This window comes from Dromiciops gliroides, chromosome 1 (genome assembly GCF_019393635.1).
Source record: "Dromiciops gliroides isolate mDroGli1 chromosome 1, mDroGli1.pri, whole genome shotgun sequence".
Taxonomy (NCBI): domain Eukaryota; kingdom Metazoa; phylum Chordata; class Mammalia; order Microbiotheria; family Microbiotheriidae; genus Dromiciops; species Dromiciops gliroides.
Window position 1 is genome coordinate 148,260,061 of NC_057861.1, and position 20,414 is coordinate 148,280,474.

Genomic DNA, 20,414 nt, shown 5'->3' on the forward strand with positions numbered 1-20,414 from the left:
CGTTAGAGTATTGTGGGAGCATACAGTCTGAATTCAACAATGAAATCTTTATTATCTTTATTATCTCATAAGCTATCAGAATCCTTCCTTACTATGTATACTGCTCTGGGTTCCTAGTCTAGAGGTGTGCTGAAACCAGTTCATACTGCCTTGCTAGAGCTGTTTGTTAAATTTTTGGTATTTATACCTTTCAGCATTTATATCTTGGAAATCTGCAAATGTTACAAATTAAGGTTTAATTTGTTGATTGTCTAGATTTAAGAAGGTAAAGAAGATGTTAATGATGCAGATTCAAGTTAAATGTATGTTATGTGGCTATATATCCCTTCCCCCCACTGGGAAGCTGGCTGATAAACATTTATCAGAACATTTTGCTAGTAACTACAATCACAGGATTTAAAAGATTTAAGTTTAGAATTTCCGTGATATTTACTATTTCCTTTTTCCTAATATGTGGATACCTTTTATTCCCCAAACCCAACTCCCTAAAATGTAGATTAATCTCCACTAATGTAATTTTATTTTATAAAATTGCAGTTTATTTTTTTGTCCATTTTGTGTTTCAGCCATGTTCTATTTTTGGTTCTACCCATTTTCCTTTCTTTGGTCTCAAAAAGAGTTGTTAATTTTTTTTTTTTTGGGTGAGGTAGTTGGGGTTAAGTGACTTGCCCAGGGTCACACAGGTAGTAAGTGTCAAGTGTCTGAGATCGGATTTGAACTCAGGTCCTCTTGACTCCAGGGCTGGTGCTTTATGCACTGCACCACCTAGTTGCCCCCCAATCCCCTTTTTTTCTTTTCTTTTTTTTTTTTGGTGAGGCAATTGGGGTTAAGTGACTTGCCCAAGGTCACACAGCTAGTAAGTGTTAAGTGTCTGAGGCCGGATTTGAACTCAGGTACTCCTGACTCCAGGGCCGGTGCTCTATCCACTGTGCCATCTAGCTTCCCCCACCTTTTTTTCTTAATAGGTGCTTCTCCTGCTCCCACCCAGTAAGCCATCCATTGTCATAAAGGATAAAAAAGGAAAAGAAAATAGTTTAACAAAACTAACCAACCCATTAACCAAGTCTAACAATTTACACGTCAAATTTACAGTGTTATATATCCATAGTTCTCCCCTCCTCTAATGTAGGAAGGGAGGTGAATTTTCTTATTTCTTTTTTGAAGAGGAGCTTGGTCATTATTACTTAGCACCTTTCTTTTGTCTTTTATCTCCTTGGAGTATATGCCTAGCACTGACATTTTAATCACTATATGTCATGTAATTCTAAATTACTTTTCAGAAAAATGCTATCTACATCTAGAGAGAGAACTGATGAACTCTGAGTGTAGATTGAAGCATACTTTTTTCACTTCCTTTATTTTTTTTAACATGGCTAATTTGGAATAATAATTTGGAAATATGTTTTGCATGACTTCACAAGTATAATTAATATATTGTTTGCCTTCTCAATGAGTGGTGGGGGGAGCTGGAGGACGGGAGAGAATTGGGAACTCAAAAATTTTTTAAAAAGAATGCTGGGGCAGCTAGGTGGCACAGTGGATAGAGCACCAGCCCTGGAATCAGGAGGACCTGAATTCAAATGCGGCCTCAGACACTTGACACGTACTAGCTGTGTGACCCTGGGCAAGTCACTTAACCCTTATTGCCCTGGCCAAAAAAAAAAAAAGAAAAGAATACTAAAAATAAAATATAATTAAAATTTTTTTCAAAATGGTGGTGCTAATTCCCATCTCCAACAATATATTAATGTGCTTTCAACAATTATGATACAGACCCACTATTACCACTAGGAAGCTATCCTATTTGGGAAAGAAAGTAGAGGGTAGATGATGGGTTGACTAAGTCTGAAAGACATTAAAGTCAAATAAATTTTTTTTTTTTTTTAGTGAGGCAATTGGGGTTAAGTGACTTGCCCAGGGTCACACAGCTAGTAAGTGTTAAGTGTCTGAGGCCGGATTTGAACTCAGGTATTCCTGACTCCAGGGCCGGTGCTCTATCCACTGTGCCATCTAGCTGCCCCTAAAGTCAAATAAATTGTAGGACCTATCCACAGAACACCTTGGAAGAGTCTTTGTATTAAAAACAAACAAACAAACAAGCCTTTATTAGATTCTACCATCCCCTTAAGCTATCATTTTATATATCTTTTCCTTTTCTCAGCCCAAGGCCTTAAAAAAACTTTCTTCCCTTGTTGCCTCTATTTGCTCTCCTTTTATTCCTTAACCTTTTGCATCTTGGCTGCTACTTTTTCAACTCAATTGAAACTTCCATAGTTGCTATGGTCTCTTTAAAAATTTTTGAGTTGATATATTTTGGTTTTATATCACCCACATTTCCTTCACTTGTTTTCTTCTCTCTTCATGCTCTCTTGGTAACCTTATTAGTTCTTTTGGACTTAGCCATCATTTTTATGCAGAAGTTCACATATATAGATAGAGAGAAAGTGGAACTCCTTCCCCAAGGATTGTACTCTCACATTCTCTTCATATATACACTTTTACACATGCACACACACACACATCTATCTCAAAGTTTAAAACAGAACTAGGACCCTGTAAACATGCAAGTACACAGGCATACATGTAACACACATGTACACATGCAAACATGTAGGAACACATGTAGACGTAGACCTATGTCTGTATACATAACATAACCAGTCCCAGTCTCTACCCTGAGTTTCAATCTATCACTACAGAATGATTTCAGATATTTGCATGATTTTACTAGTAACCTCATTTTCACTTTTGCCTTGGCAAAAATATGAGATATGGGCTTGGACTGAGGCTAGTATTCAGCCTGAGGCATGTGCTTTTCACAGAGAACAGTTCAATCATGGAGCCAAAAGGGAGATTAAGAGGGCAGGTTACTCCTTTCCCTTTTTTACCTTGGAGTTATTCTGATATCACCACACCTCTTCCTCCTTGTCCAGTCCAGCTTTTCATCTCCTCTTCCTTGTGTTTTATGGATTTGTGTTATAAAAAGTGCATATTATCAAAATTAATGTTTTGTTATAAAGAATTATATGCAGAAAAGTATTTTCAGAAATTTCTAGTGAAATATTCGTTTTTGGTGGTTGTAGGAACCTAACCTCCTATTTCCCATAGGTTCATGTATGAAAGATTAATGTTTTTTACTTTTGTGTTGTTTTCTAGGAATGTTACCTCAAGAATTAACTGTATAATACTAGATTGCTTTTCGTTATATATAGTTGAATTTATTTACAGCTCCACCAACAGTGTATTCGTGTGCTTGTCTTTCTACAACCATTTCATGTTGTTTATTTCCATCCTTTTTCATCTTTGTTAACTTGCTGGTATGAAGCGAAAACTCAGAGTTATTTTTACAATTCTCTAGTGATCTGGAGCAATCTTGTACATGGCTGTTAATACTTTGACATTCTTCCTTTGAGAACTGTTGCTGTTCTTTAACCATTATTGGGGAATTTTGCTTGGTCTTATGTGTTTGTCTTAGATCTTTATATCTTTTGGATATCAGATATTTATATCAAATATTAGATATTTGATATAAAGCATTTTTAAATTGACATCTCCCTTTTTTATATGCTAGTTGCATTGATTTTGATTTTGCAAAAGCTCTTCAATATTATAATTCAGACAACACATTTTCATGAGTTCACTTTCAACTCTTGATTGAAATACTGTATAATAGTTGTTACTTCTAGAGTTTTTTAAATGTGTGATTTCTGTGGGTAGTTTAGAAAATTTAGTAAGTCTCATTTTTGCTTAAATTCAACTTTTATGTTTTAAATCAGTGATTTTTTTTAATAAGTGAGATCTTTTAGTTGATTTTTAATGGTACATCAGTCATGACAATAGTTAATGTTTACAGACAATTAAAAAGTTGAGTGATGGGGAATCATATGGTATTGAATGTCATTTTGTATTCTTGTTTCATGGGTTGCTATCATAAAGTAATTTATTATTGAGTTATCAGTCAACTGGTAATGAGCATTTTTCAACTTAGCTAGTTTGGTCTTTAGAAAGAAGATGCAGTGGATAAAGCACCGGCCCTGGATTCAGGAGGACCTGAGTTCAAATCCGGTCTCAGACACTTGACACTTACTAGCTGTGTGACCCTGGGCAAGTCACTTGGCCCCCATTGCCCCGCAAAAAAGAAAAAGAAGAAGAAGAGTAGACTCTGCCATGCTCTTTAAAAAAAAAGAAGATGCATTATGTCACTGATAGAACTGTCCCAGGGCATATGTTCCACTAACAATAGCTTTGGACCATCTGCAATTACCTCTATACCATGATGAGCCATTGTTTTTGTATACCTACTTTGTGTGTATTCTTATTCTGTATATATATATATATATATACTTGTGTATGTATATATGTGTTTAATCTCTTTGCTCTTTCCTCCATTAGAATATACGCTCTGTGTGAATGAGGATTGTTTCATTCATTATCTTTTTATGCCCAGTGCCTTGGACAGTGTCTGGCACATAGTAGGAGTTTACTAAATACTTGTTGATTGATTCATTTTGTTCTTGATATTGTCTTTATCTGAAGTTCTGCCTGATTGTGCAGATACCTGATTTCTCTGGCTTCCTGTCAGGTTGTAGAGAGTTTCTGTAAACTAAATGATACCTTTGATGCTAGTTTGTCTGATGCTCTGTTTGACTCATTTCAAGAATTCCCAAGTATCTGAACCTAATCAATCTTCTGGTGACATAAGATATGTCAGCAAATCTTAAAGTACCATAATCTCCAAGGATTCAAGTTGCTTTTCACCCAAAGAACAATTAAAAGACTCATTAGACATAAATAGGCTATGAATATTACAAATGATAAATTACATATATAAAGTGGCATAAACATAATCAAAGAACTATATGATTAGAAAAGGATGTGAGCTGGTTATGTAATGAGAATGAGGAATAATGGATAGCTAACCTTATTGCATTGATACCCATGTAATGTCAAGAGGTCAAGAATAATACCCCTATCATTGGGTACAAAGCCTATGAAAGCCTGTGAATTTATGGGGATAACTAGAATTACCCAGCATAGGAAGGAATGGATGGGTTGCAATCTGTACCATTAGTGGGTTGTGAAACTTTTTGATATATTCTTTCATACTGTTGAAATCATTTTTTGAGGTATAAGTATATTAGTCATGCTCCAGTATTTCTGAGCTAAATATATTCTTGAGTTATAAAACTGGTGCAACTGGTTATTAATAAGTTGTAGCAGTGTTGCATGAGATGAGCAACATAAATAGGCATTATTTTGAATTATTATTTCATTTAAAGTAGGCAAAGTGATACAGTGAATAGAGAGCTGGCCTTAGAATAAGGAATACATGGGTTGAAGTATCCCCTGGCAAGGATACTGACTGTGAAACTCTGGGCAAGTCACTTAATCTCATAGTGCCCAGGCCATTTCTAAGACTACAAGTTGCAGAACATGTTGATCTGAATTGGTATTGAGAGTTTCCTCACTGACAGTTCACTACCAGTGAAATTCATTCATTGACCAAAAAAATTCATTTAATGAATGTCTTTGTAATTTTTAGAAAAAAAATGTTGTTTTGTTAACTTTTTCTTAAATTTTAGCATGACCTGTTCTAATAATCAAGGTTTATTTAAAGTACTTGATAAAAATAAAAATGGATTGAAGGACAAAATTAGTGACAACGTCTTTGCAGATTACTCTTAAGCAAATTGGGGCTGCACTGGTTTTTAATTATTGTGTACAATTCTTTCCTAAAATAAGCTCTTTTACAGAACCGTAGGAAGAATTTAAAGGATTTTCAAAATTAGGGAAATGTATTAATCAAAGTAAAAGTACTACAGACATTTATACTGCTCCTTTGTGCTGTTCTCCTAAAAACAATAATCAACAACAAAAAAATACAAATACTTGTTCCATAAAAACAAAGCTGAAGGGGGCAGCTAGGTGGCGCAGTGGATGGAGCACCGGCCCTGGATTCAGGAGTACCTGAGTTCAAATCCAGCCCCAGACACTTGACACTTACTAGCTGTGTGACCCTGGGCAAGTCACTTAACCCCCATTGTCCTGGAAAAACAAAAAACAAAAAACCAAAGCTGAAGTAGGAAGGTACTATTCTGGAAGGAAGATCTAAATATATAAAGACTTAATCTCCATTGGAAATGTTTGGAAGATTGCTTCCTTTGGAAAGAGATAGTTTTGTTTTTTAAAAAATAATTTTTATTATTTAAAATTTTTAGCATCACTCATATTTCCCACTGTATCTACTCCCTTCCAGAGAGCCATCTCTTATAATAAAGGAAGAAAGAAAATTGAGTTCTTAAAAATTGGACAATATATCAAAAACGTTTGATGTTCAGCATCTCTTACTCTTGGTCTCCTGCTTCCATAAAAGAGTGGGAAATGGTGGCATCTCTTCTGTAAGGCTTAGCTTGGTCATTATAATTCTGCAGCATTCAGTTTCAGTTCTTTTCATTTACATTGTCATTTCATTACATTTCATTTACATTTACATAACTTTGTATCAGTTTGAATAAGTCCATACTTATCTATATTTATCATGTTCATTATTTCTAATAATGATCACTGTAATAATAATCGCTATAATGTAGTGATCTTAAATTTTTGTACTTCCTTGTTGAGCACTTCTCAGTTGATGAGTATCAACTTTGTTTCCAGTTCTTTGCTACCACAAGAAGTGCTGCTGAATTTTGGAGTATATGAGGCTTGTGGGAGGCAATTTTTCAACAGCATATTTCAATAATAAATCATCAACATCATCTACTAATTTATTCTTCATGTGTTGATTGATTTTCTACCTCTTTTTAGGGTTAGTCATAAGGGGCAGCGAGGTGGTGCAGTGGATAGAGTTCAGCTCTTTGTTGACCCCATTTGGGGTTTTCGTGGCAAAGATAATGAAAGTGTACACAAAATACTTTTAAAGGCACTACTACTGATTGTCATAGCAGAACAAATCTAAGTGTGATATATAAGGAAGTGTTAATTCTGGTTGGATCAGGAAAAGCATCTTAATAAAGGTGACATTTAAGTAAAAAAATATTTTTGAACTCCCAAACAAAATTAGTTTCTCCATATATAGCAGAACAGAAAAAGGGGATTGCTCTTGAAACTATGAATAAGAAGTGAAATTTAGGGGGCAGCTAGGTGGTGCAGTGGATAGAGCATCGGCCCTGGATTTAGGAGTACCTGAGTTTAAATCCGGCCTCAGACACTTGACACTTACTAGCTGTGTGACCCTGGGCAAGTCACTTAACCCCCATTGCCCCACCAAAAAAAAAAAATTAAATGTATCAAACCCAGCCTCAGACACTTGACACTTACTAGCTGTGTGACCCTGGGCAAGTCATTTAACCCTCATTGCCCTGCCAAAAAAAAAAAAAAGAAGTGAAATTTGAAATAAGCTACATTTCTGTATTTCCTTAAGGAGATTTCATATTGTTTTAATGTTACTTATGTTATCTTGAATAGATAATTTATCATGTAATTTATGAAGGTAGAAGTATATATTAATAAATGGGACTTTAGTTTGTTATAAGATTACACTGGTTATTAAAATTTTGAATTAAATTGAGACATGGTAATATAAAAATTCATGCTAGCTTTTATATTTTTTATAAAAGAAAACTTAGGTATGTCAAACTGCTTAGCATATTCTTTTGAAAAACCAAGAAAACCTCTTTTCTAACGAACAGAAATGCTATTAATATGCAAAGCTTTCATGTGAATTCTGAATATGTTATAGAACTATGAAATCCTAGCTATTAAAAAATTTTTAGTATCAGAGATTGAGACTATTGCAAGTAATTTAAAATTTTCCACTATCTAGCTATTGAAGCAAAAACATGGTTAGTGTTTGCAAATGAAAGATAGTAGAAGAGGTATTTGTGTGGTTTCTTAGTTTATCATGAATAGTTTGAGATCTTATTTTGCATTTTGAATATTTATGTGCACATAAATACTAGCAGATGCAAAAGATGTAGCCATAAGGATTGGATAGAGTAGGTTAGTCAAGCCTAAAAGAGGAGAGTGTATATTGGAGGGAGATGGCTTTCAAGTGTAAAATGCAATAGGGAAGTTGAGAAGGATTGGTGTCTCTGGAGAGTAGTTTGACTTGAGGGGTTGAAAGCCAAATTGCAATGAGTTGAAAAATGAGAGAAAAGGAAGTAGAAGTAATAAGGGTAGGCAGATTTTATTTTAGGAGTTTGTGAAAGGGAGGAGAGAGATTGGATGATAGCTCAAGGTCAGGAGGAATGGTAGTGTTAAGTGAGGATTTTTTAAGGATGAGTGAAATTGGAGTACTTAGGTGGTGAAGTAGATAGAGCCCTGGACTTGGAATCAGAAAGACTTGAGTTCAAATGTAGCATCAGACACTGTATGACCTTATACAAGTCACTTAATCTCCATTTGCCTCATTTTTTTTCAGCTGTAAAATGGGATAATAATAGCACTTACCTCCCAGGGTTATACTATTTATACTATTTGTGAAACACTGTATACTGCCTGGCATATAGTGCTATGTAAATGCTAATTGTTTTTAAATATTTATTTTTCTCAGGCATGTTTATAGGTGGCAGGAAATAAATAGATGGCGAGAGACTGAGGATAAGAAAAAGAGGACACACAGAAAGGAATGGAGAGTGTGATTGTAGGGGCTATCTGCTGTAAGAGATAGGTTCAAGAATCCATGTAGAGGCTTTGGCCTTGGAGCAGACTACTTCTTCATCAGAGAGTGGAGCAAAGAAGGAGAGAATGGGACCATTGAGTGCTATTCCTTTCCTAACTTCTTTTGGATCCTTGTGTTTGTTCATATCTCTAGTTCAGTGGTTCTTGAAGTGTGGTCTGGGGATTACCGGGTGTCTGAGACTCTTTTTTAGGGTCCTAGATATCATAATTGCTTTCATAATAATACTAGACAATTAAAATTTTGAATATGGTAAATGTCAATATGTATAGCCCAAATACATAAACTCTTGGAAACCTAAATAATTTTTTTTTTTGTGGGACAATGAGGGTTAAGTGACTTGCCCAGGGTCACACACCTAGTAAGTGTCAAGTGTCTGAGGCTGGATTTGAAGTCAGGTCCTCCTGAATCCAGGGCTGGTGCTTTATCCACTGCACTATCTAGCTGCCCCCAACCTAAATAATTTTTAAGATTGTAAAGGGCTTCTGAACAAAAAATTTGAGATTTGCCACTCTACTAATAGTCAACTCACCAGTAATGGTTTTTAGAATACAGTTGGTTTACTGGTCACATAGCCTACCACCAAGAACTTCTCTCCATCAAAGGACATAGTCTCCTTATGACATTACTCAATCCTTTGATCTGGATCCTGGCTTGCAATCCTTTGGGTGTCAATGGTGGGTGGTTTTCTTTGCTCAGAATAGACCTATTTGTTATGGTGGCTGAATTCCAGTCATGCTTAGATCATCAGGGACTATTGAGATTAGTCACCTAAGGAGCATTAGACAACCAGCACTGGGGTACCATTTAGTTTACAGAGTTTCTGTGTAATGTTGACAGAGAACCAGGAGGTCAGTCAGCCTACTGCTAGAGGCAGCACTTCATGTAAGCACAATATCATGGACAAATTCAGTCAATCACCAAATTTTGTTAGTCACCTACAATGTGTCAGGCATTCTTTAGGGCACTAGGAATTCAAAGACAATGAATAAAACAGTCTTTGCTTTCTAGGCACTTAAATTTTAATGAGAGAGGCAGCAAGTATATATAAGTATACATATATATGTATAGATATATGCAGTATAGATTTAGAGAATAAATAAAAAGTTAAATACTATATAGTTTAAAATCGAGAGTAACAGCAGTTGAGGGGATTAGGAAGGATTAATGTAGGGTTTTTTTTTTTTTGGCAAGGCAATGAGGGTTAAGTGACTTGCTCAGGGTCACACAGATAGTGTCAAGTGTCTGAGGTCAGATTTGAACTCAGGTCCTCCTGAATCCAGGGCAAGTGCTCTATCCACTGCGCCACCTAGCTGCCCCCAGTGTAGGTGGTTTTTGAGCAGTGTCATAAAGGAAAAGAAATTCTTTGTGGTGGAGATGAAAAGGGAATTAATTCTAGGTGTGGGAAACTGTGATGATTAAAAAGGTTGAAGAGACATAATTTCTGGGTGATCTAAGCATTTTATCAAGGCCAGCAAGTTTATTAATAAAAGGATGGTCATTTGGATGTCTCTCTTAGATCAAAGACTCTTGTGGTGGTAGGTTCACAGTTTATATGTCCTTCAAAGAGTAGGTGTTCCTGAGAGGTGGCAATCAACTCTGATTGGTTAACAATTGATGAGAAAATGAATATTACAATGAGAGGCTGGGTATATTACAATGAGTATCTTGTGGTATGTGGCTTGGATCATCCAAATCTTGGGCACAATTTCCATATCATCTGTCTGACTAAAGGGAGAATCAACACTTCCCCAGACCTGTCTGAGCAAACACAATGAGCAGGAATGCACCTATTAGCCCAAATTTAGGATTTCTTTTACTGTCTGATTAGATTTTGGCCTGGGTAAAACTCTGCATAAGATTTCCCACATTGGTTGATTTTTGGATGAGGAAGTAGAAAAGGGGGAAAATCTTGGTCCTAATACAATAATTAGACAGGAGAAATTTCTCACATTTCTCACACAGCCAAATGGCAGCTGGAAGTAGGGGGTTCTTAGTGATTAACACAAAAAGAAGGCCAGTTTGACTGGATCATAAAGTGTGAAGTGGAAGCAATATCCAGTGAGATTGGAAAGACAAGGTTGTGAAGGGTTTTACAAACTAAAGAGAGGAGTTTATATTTAATGTTAGAGGCAATTGGAAGCCCTTGGAGTGACGTAGAAAAATCTGTGCTTGAGGAAAATCATATTGGCAGTATTGCAGAGGATGGACCGTAATAGTGAGACACTTAAGGCTGGGAGACCACTTAGGAGATGAGGACCTGAACTAAGGTAGTAGCTGTGTGAGTAAAGAGTAGGGAATCTCATAGGAACATTGTTAAATATAGTTAAAAATGCAAATGTTGGCAATTGATTGCATATTTAGGTAATTCCTGATCTGGGTGAGGGGGAGTGAAGATGAAAAGTTGAGGATAACTCCAAGGATATGAACCTCAAAACTAGAAGGATTTTGGTACCTTTGATAGAATTAGGGCTGTTGGGAAGAGAAGTAGTTTTGGGGAAAGATAATGAATGTTCCTTTGGACATGTTAAGATTGTGATGTCTTTGGTGCATTCTGTTTGAAATGTCCAATTAACATTTGTGATGTGGAATTGAAGATCAGCGTAGAGACTGACACTGGCTGTGTGTGTTTTTACATATATATATGTTAAAAAGATAATGTGTGTATGTGTGTGTGTTAAAAGGAGAACCATTTCCGTGGTAAACAGAGTTAGCTGCAACCAAAGTGAAACACAGTTCGTTAAACTGTGCTCAAGGTACCAGAGTGAGAGTGCAGTTTGATAAAACTGTAGCCCTTCTCCGCCCCCCCCCCCCCCCAAGTAAGGGACACTGAAAAAACTATTCCTTATGAAAAGAGAGAGAGTATATCTCCCATGAAAAGAGTGAGGCACAGTTCAGTAACCCATTTTATTATTAATTCTGCTTAGCAAATTTGGTACACATGCATGCATGGGGGCCTCTCAAGAGACAGAGACAGAGACAGAGACAGAGACAGAGACCCACTAACTTGGAGAAAGAGAGTATTTAATCAGTTGAAAGGGAGTTTTGCAGACCCTGGACAGTTAATTTTGATGCCTTTATTGAGGTCAGTCAGATCTGACTTGATTAACTCCCTGCTTCCTGGTTTGCAACAGGATGTTCTTTCTTCCAATTGCAAAACACAAATCAGCCTGACAGTTCAAACCTTGAAAGCAAATAATGTGATGAGGGTATATGAAACAGGGGGTCTTTGCAGATAAAGGTAAAACCCCAGATGATGAAGTGAGGTAAGAATGTCTCTGGAAGAACCATAAATTTCCAAATGGCTCAAGGTTTGCTTCAAGGCTGATATGTCTTTATTGTCCTTAGGGTTTTTACTATGTGCATATCCTGCTAGGTCCACTCTATCACCACAAAAGATTTTTGATAATGTTAGGCCAGGTTTTCATAAAGCTCCTGTGGAAAATAAGGGAGTTCTAACAAAATCTTAATTATATCTTTGGTACATGAATTTTATAATTTTGTTCTCTCTCTCTCACTCTCTCTCTCACTCTCACTCTCTCATTCATTGGCATAGAAATCATAGTTTCAGCCCCTGAGAGCTGATGAGTTTATGGCTAATGTGTAGGGGGAGTTGGAAAAAAGGGCCTAGAGCAGTTCCTTGGGGAACTCCCTCAATTAGGGAATAATATGGATAATGAACTAGCAGAAGAGACTGAAAAGAACAGTTAGATAGGCAGGATGAGAACTAGGGTAGAGTACTGCCATGAATACCATGAGAGGAGAGAATAAAAGGACTGGAGTAGTCAACAGTGTCCAGTGTATTACATAGGTCCAAAAGAGTGAAGACTGGAAGAACAGATTCCGCAATTAAAAGTTTATTGGTGGGGCAGCTAGTTGGTGCAGTGGATAGAGCACTGGCCCTGGATGCAGGAGGACCTGAGTTCAAATTCGGCCTCAGGTACCTGACACTTACTAGTTGTGTGACCCTGGGCAAGTCACTTAACCCCTATTGCCTCACTGAAGAAAAAAAAAAGAAAGAAAAAAGTTCATTGGTAACTTTGGAGACAGTAGTTTCAGTTTAGTTATAAAGTTGGAAGCCAGACTGCAGAAAATTAAGGAGAGAGTGAGAGGAAAAGAAGTAGAGGTAGTGAAGTCTTAATTGAGTCTGAAATGTTTTATCCCTTTTCTTCCCTGGGAAGGGAGGAGAGTTAGTCTTTTCTCATGAGAAATCTAGTTCAGTCACTGAAGAGCCTTTGGAGGTGTTGGGAATTTGCTCTGTGAGGTCTTTGAGTGTTGAAATTGAAAGGGCTCGGGTCCCAGCTAGGTGGCACTGTGGATAAAGCACTGGCCCTGGATTCAGGAGGACCTGAGTTTAAATCCAGCCTCAGATACTTGACACTTATTAGCTGTGTGACCCTGGGCAAGTTACTTAACCCCCATTGCCCCGCAAAAAACCCAAACAAACAAATTAACAAAAATAAAAGAAGTTGAAAGGACTCAGGCAGGACACAGGCTGAATGAAAATAAAGTTTAAACTAGCTAGATACTAGATAAAGTTTGAATTTCAATTATTTAGGTAAATATTAGTTACATGAACTAAATTTCATATAAGTCTATATTTTAGGTCTAGAGTTTATATACTTCTAATCCCTGCCTCCTCCCAAGAATTACCTTGTATTCATTTGATATATAATTTATTTCACATTCTTTGTCCCAATAAAAATATATGCTCCTTGAGGGCAGGGGGTATTTTATTTTAAATTGTTGAATATTCAGTGCCTGGGCTAACCAGTGGTAAGTTTGTCTCTCCTGTGTACCTTCAAGAAAGGTAGCATGGTACAGAGGTGAACTTATGAGATGCTGGGAAGCTCACAACCTCCCAGTGCTTTTAGTCAATGGCTTCAAACTTGATTAGAAACAGATGTCAGGGGCAGCTAGATGATGCAGTGGATAAAGCACCGGCCCTGGATTCAGGAGGACCTGAGTTCAAATTCGACCTCAGACACTTGACACTTACTAGCTGTGTGACCCTGGGCAAGTCACTTAACCCTCATTGCCCTGCAAAAAAAAGAAAAAAAAAAGAAACAGATGCCACACTATGCTAAGTACCGAGGATACAGATATTATAAAAAGACAGTCCCTGCACCTTACGATCTAAAGGGGGAAAACAAAACCCAAAGGGAAGATGAAAAGCTTGGTTGGTAGGAGAAGATATAGACAGGTTAGAGCAATCAGACTGAGAAATCCTAGAGTAGTATAGCCAAGTGAGAAGGGAATGTTGGAGCTGAGCTCTCCCCTTTAATGGAGGTTTGGAGTTCATGGCTCCACCCTCCAATCAGAAAGGCAGAGAATAGTGATGGAAGTGCAGTACCAAAGCTGATGAGACAGTGAGCATCCCTAGGACATGGTGAAGAAGTCCCAAAACAGTGCCTAACTCCAGGCCCAGGATTCTGTCCATTCCTGAGAAGTAATAACTAAGCTTAAACCATTAAATATTCTATTGAAAAACACTAAAGATTTGAGGGAAATTGATATAGGAGTCAACAATAGAGAGTGGCTTAAAGAAACATAGGGATAGGAGTAATTAATCAGTCAGTTTAGTCTAGGTAGTTTAAGCTAAAGTTTACACACAGCACGCAGGCTTTATTTCCTCAAATTTATGAGGTGGGAGACCAATTTAGGGAAGGTCAGAATCAATCAAAATTAGAGATGGAGTACATAGAATGCTGAAATTGGAGTTAAAATTTGGTTTCTAAACCTGCCTCAAACCTTTATTATACTTTAAGACCATGGGCAAGTCCCTTAATCTCTTTCAGTCTCAGTTTCCTCATTTGTAAAATGGGAACAATTATAGCACTTACCTCTCAAGGTTGTATAAATAAGTTAATGTGTAAAGTGCTATATAAATTCCAGCAGTCATCATTGTCATCATCTGTCAAAAAGCATTTAGTTAAAAAAACAAAGACCAAACATTTAGTAAAGGACACATTTATGCTAAACCCTTTGTTAGGTACCAAGGAGACCAAGGTAAAAATGAAACTTTATTAATTCTCAGGAAGCCTTCATTTCATTGGAGTAGACAACATGTGTGTGCACATGCATATACATATAAGTGTACATATACAAATATAATAAAGCAATGGTAATTTTGGGGGGAAGTCACTGACAATGAACTGTTGCACAAGATGAATTGCAATAGGGGATAAAATGTTAAGTCTTGAAACTAGTTTCAAAAATAAACTGTGCAAATAAAAGATAAGAGCTAGATTAACTAATGTGAAAAGTGGCTAGGAGTTTTGGTAACTGCAAGCTTACTATGAGTCAGAATTGTTATGTGGGTGTCAAAAAAGCTGATGCAGATTTAAACTACAATACTAGCTTTACAAGAACCAGAACAAGGGAAACCATAGTCCCACTGTACTTTGCTTAAGCCACATATTTTTAGTTCTGGGCACAATATTTTAAGAAGAACATTGACAAATGGAAGACAACCATGATTGTGAGGGACACAGACCTTTCTTAGGGAATAACTGTAGGAAGTGGGGTTGTTTATATTGTAGATGAAAGGAGTTAGAAGCTTGTCAAAAGTTGAACTTATTCTCTTCAATCTTATTAGAGGTTAGAACCAGAATCATTGTATGGAATTGAAAGGGAAGCAAATTTTGGTTCATTATAGGGTAAAAATGTAATGAACTTCTGGAACACCCTGTATAATGTTTGATAGTTTATAAAGTGTTTCCCCCCTCACAATTATTCTAGGAAGCAGTCAACAGCCAATAAGCATTTATCAAATGCTTACTGTGTTCCAGATTCTTTGCTAAATGCTAACAACAGTATAGATATTATTTCTACTTAAAAAAAAAGGCAAATAAACTGAGTCCAGAGAGATTAAATACTGGCCCTGGCTGACTAGGCTAGTAATGGCCTAGAAAGTACTCAACCTTAGTTCTTTTAGTTTTCAGGTTCAGTGCCTTTTCAATGATAACAAGTTGTCTTTCATTCATGCATGTATTGGACTAAATGATCTTTAAGAGCTTCTCCTATTAAGTCTGTGATTCTGTAATAGGATTTTCAAAGAGAGCTAAAATTTCCAAATATCAACTAATAGAACATATGCCACAAACTTTTATTCTCATAGCTGTTGAGAGTTTTGGTTTCTAAACTGTAGTATGTGTAACTGCAGTGTGGGGGAGAGAGAAGGAAAAGGAACAAACCTTTATTAAGTACCTGCTGTGTGCCAGTACAATGTCCTAAGTGCTTTACAAATACTGTCTTATTTGATTTTCACAGAAACCCTGTGAAGTAGGTGCTAATCTCAATTTTTATAATTGAAGAAATAAGCAGAAAAAGGTTCGGTGATTTGCCTCTGGTCACACAGCTATTATATGTCTGAATTCATATTTGAACTCAGGCCTTCCTAACTCCAGGCCCAGTACTCTGTCCACTCCTGAGAAGTAATCACTAAATTTAAACCAATGAAAGTTGAATATTCTAAGGAAAAACTTAAAGGATTTGAGAGGCATTGATGTAGAAGAAGTCAGCAGCAAAGAGTGATTTAAAGATAAATAGGGGTAGGAATAACGAATCAGTTCGTCAGTAAGCACTTATTAAGAACTTTGTTTCACGTATCAAGCTAGTGACTGGACTTGTGATTTCATTGGCATAAAGAATTGCCAAGTGAGGAAAACTCCTACCAGTGCAAATTGGCTCCTTCTTAGCAATTTACAGTCTTAGAAAGTTGCCTAGGGTAGAGGTGGCCCATTACTGCAAATCTCCAAAGTGTGGTCTAAACCAGATTAAAATGTAATTGGGAAATGCTTAACAAAATAAATAAAAATACAATACAATGTAGGTAATAATGTTAGATAATTAATTTCTCACCTGTCTGTACTACTTTGAGACTTCTCTGATTGACTCATTACTGGGTTAATCATCCAGTCATCCAGTAAGATCTCATTAGCTTTGGTACTGCACCTCCATCACTCTCCTCTGCCTTTCTGATTGGAGGGTAGGACCATGAACTCCAAACCTCCATTGAAAGAGAGAGCTCAGCTCCAACATTTCCTTATTCCTTGGTTGGCTACACTACTCTGGAATTTTTCAGTGTCTATATCTTCTCCTCCCAACCAGGCTTTTCATCTTCCCTTGGGGCTTCGTCTTCCCCTATTAGATTGTAAAGTCCTTGAGGGCATTTTTTCAATATTTGTATCCCTAGGGCTTAGCACAGTGCTTAGCCCAAAAGAGATGCTTAATGTGGTTTTCTAAGTTAATATCTGGCCTGAAGGTACATTAGGAGAGACAAACTTGGCATCCTTAGCCTAAGCATTGAATATTCAACCATTTATAAGAAAACACCCCCTGTCCTACAGGAGTATACATTTTTTTTAATCAGGAGAAACAATATGAAATTAAAACAAGTAAATTATAAATAAAGTAAATACAAAGTAATTTTTGAGAAGATGCTGGGATTTGAAGAGGCTTTATGCAGGAGGTTTTCTTGGTGTTAATTGTTAGACCAAAATTAGCACAAGCAGCAGAGAATCCATACTCAGAGGCTGCATTGAGTGCACAATTATCTGTGAACAACAAAATCATGCACCAACTCTTCCTCCACTTTAGTCCTGGCTCGTAGCTTTTTCAAGTTAAATATTTTATCGTCAGTTCGGTAATTGGCCTTGATTCATTCTAGTTTCGGGCTTTTTACAACATTGCTGAAAACATCATGCTAAAAAACATGGGAGCAGGTGTATTAGCTTCATTCCGTTGTTGGCTGGGAAAGCATGAGAGTATCATCCATTATTTTGCCCATATTTTTGGGGGGGCATAACAATTAACACAGAGGTTCTCTACCAGCTAGCACCACACCATCCATGTGTGGAACCATTGGTTACAGCAAAGGTAGAAATTCTGAATGCTGTTGATAAATTCACTTACCTCGGCTGTATAGGTGATGAGGTTGATGCACACGTTGATAGAACTGGCTCAGTGTTTGGGAGGCTCTGAAGGAAAGTGTGGGAGAGAAACGTCATTCTGCCTACCATACTGAACATCTACAGAGCTGTTGTACTGACCTCATTGTTTTATGCCTGTGAAACCCAGACAGTATACCAGTGCCATGAATAGCTTTCATTTGAATTGTCTTAGGAAGATTCTGAAGATCACCTGGCAGGACCAGACACTGAAGTCCTTTCTCGAGCTGAGTGCCAAGCATTCAAATTCTGCTGCAGAGAGTACAGCTCCAAGGTGCTAGCCATATTGTTTGAATGCCAAATGTATGCTTGCCTAAAAGACTATTTTATGGAAAACTCACAAGGCAAGTGCTCTCACAGAGGTCAGAAGACAAGGACACTTTTAAGGTTTCTCTAAAGAACTCTGGAATTGATTGTGTGACTCGGGAGACACTGGCAAAGGATGGCTTAGCAGGGCTTTCTGAAGGTGCTGTGCTCTATCAGAGAAGCAGAATTGTAGTAGTTCAAAAGGAAAGTGGGTACATTTAGTGACCTCTCCACTCCAAAGGTTCACGTGCCTGATGTGTGGTAGAGCCTTTGGAGCTTGTATGATCTGATCAGCCCAGTCTCTTCATGGTATTTCCATTATACAACATCACAGCTCTCTCACTATTGGGCTCCTCAGCTTCGCTACACAGGGAGAAGCCTTCCCGGGTGCTCCACACATGCACCAGACCCATTACACCTCTAACATTGACTGTTACCATCAAAAGTGTAGATAAATGTAAGTTATTGTTATTGCTGTTTCTGTTGAGTGGTAGGCTTGAGCAGTCATTCATTGTTCACTAAAAGCTATAAAAAACTATTGTAACTATTTGAAAGGTACTTCTTTATCTATTTAAAATACTTATAACTAACTTCATTCACCATATAATGGTACCTCCTACTGAAATCCATTTAACTACATAAGCCCTAGTTTAATCTATTCCTTCTTTACTCCTTGTATCATTTTGCTTTCCTCTCTGAATGAAAATGTTGCTTCTTGTTGGAAATACCCCTTTCTCAATGCTGTCAAGAGGGATCCTGAGAAGTTGTAGCATTCCTAAAACAATTCTTTATAGATTCTAACATCTTCCAAGCTACTTTATTGCTCTCATCCTTTTTCTTTTCATTCACATTAAAACAGTAAGTTCCTTGATCTCTGCTTTCCTAAATTGTCTAAGAAGTTGAAATTCTCCAATATTCAGGAAAGGACTTTTGTATTATTTATTATTCAAGGAAGACAAGACTATAAAATATTATTTCCTTAGCTCTTTATTCTCTGGTTTTCCATCTTTTCCTTTATATAGTCTTAACTATAAGTTTCTTTTCTTTCTTTTTTTTTAAATCAGACTAAGCTTTGTAGCATACCTGTTGCTGCAGTATATTCTCTCTCCCCCTTTTCCCACTTAGGATGTAAGCTCCTTGAGGGCAGGGAATGTTTTACCTTTGCCATTGTATCCCCAATATTTGTCACAATAGAAGGTATTTAATAAATGCTTGTTGATATATTAATTGAATATGACTAATGTGATAATAGATGCTATGAGTTTCTTCAATGTGTCTAGTCCTCAAAAGAATTAATAAGATTGTTGTGGGGGGTGGGCTTAATTGATCAGAATGATTGTGAGGCTTCCCAAAGAATTTCAAGATTCAGTGACTCAGTTTCCCAAGTTTTATTGCAATACTGTGAGTGACCACAGGGAGAAGCACCAGGGAAGTGTCTCTTGAATAGGTGGATGAAAATGGTTACATATTTATAATCAGAAAATAATTGATCATTTCTTCATTATCATAATCTCCACTTTAGGGAGGTACAGGGGAGGGTTTATCCTAATTTGGAGTTCCTGGGGGCTTAAGCCAACCCCTGAGGCAGGTACCTTTTTCCCTAGAGGTGTGTTTTTGGGGTTTACATGTCATAAGGTGAACCTAAGGACACATTTGATCCTTTCTTCACATGTTCCTAAAAACATACCTCAACTTGCCAAGGTCAGAGTGTCTCTGTGTTTTTGATTTCTTTTTTCTTAGGCCTGATTTCTGGGTATTAACATTTATCAGTTAGGGTCTCTGTGACCTGTCTCTTTGTGTTTTTGTTATGGGTGGTGATTAATGGGGGGTAATTAATAGGAGCCAGACCTCCAGGTAACAATTAACTAGAACCTGGGCCCTGACTTTAATGAGGGTCCAAATCTTAAGTTATTTATTAATCCCTTTCAGAACTGGGGTCTGTTAGTTATCCCTTCTCTTGGAGCTCAGATCTAAATTAGAGCTCGGGTCTTAGGTTTGTCTGTTAACCCCTTTTAGGTACTATTGATAGCTACTATTGATAGGTTATCTATCTGTTAACCCTTTTAGCCTCCTCCATCAAGACCAGTTGGGAAATTATGACAGTTGTGGTGAATTTGCCTAGATGTATTATAGTTCATTTACTTATGTGCAAATCTCTAATCCTAAAGAAAATAAGTTTGATTTACTATGCTTTGTTCAAACTGGAATTCAAATGGACAAACCAATGTGACAAACTGATGCTATTGCTCTATTTCCTTTTGTGATCTAAACTCTGTGTGTGTGTGTGTGTATGTATGCTTACTCATGAACAGCTAAAGTAATATTTGTTTCTGTTGTAACACTAAATGCATTTTTTATTGCTTGCAGTTTTCAAGCTTGATTTTGCCAGGTCTCAGAGTGAGTGGTGATTTTACATATGATAAAGCATATTAGCATATATTTAAGAGTTTTATTGTTGTGAGTATAATTTATTCCTC

At 37.0% G+C, this 20,414-nt stretch overlaps 1 protein-coding gene across 1 annotated transcript in view; it reads left to right on the top strand.

Annotated features, from left to right (window-relative positions):
* The window catches only part of RAD54B (RAD54 homolog B), a 97,799-nt gene that overhangs the window by 7,641 nt on the left and 69,744 nt on the right, over positions 1-20,414 (top strand). The gene's annotated exons all lie outside the window — the stretch shown is intronic.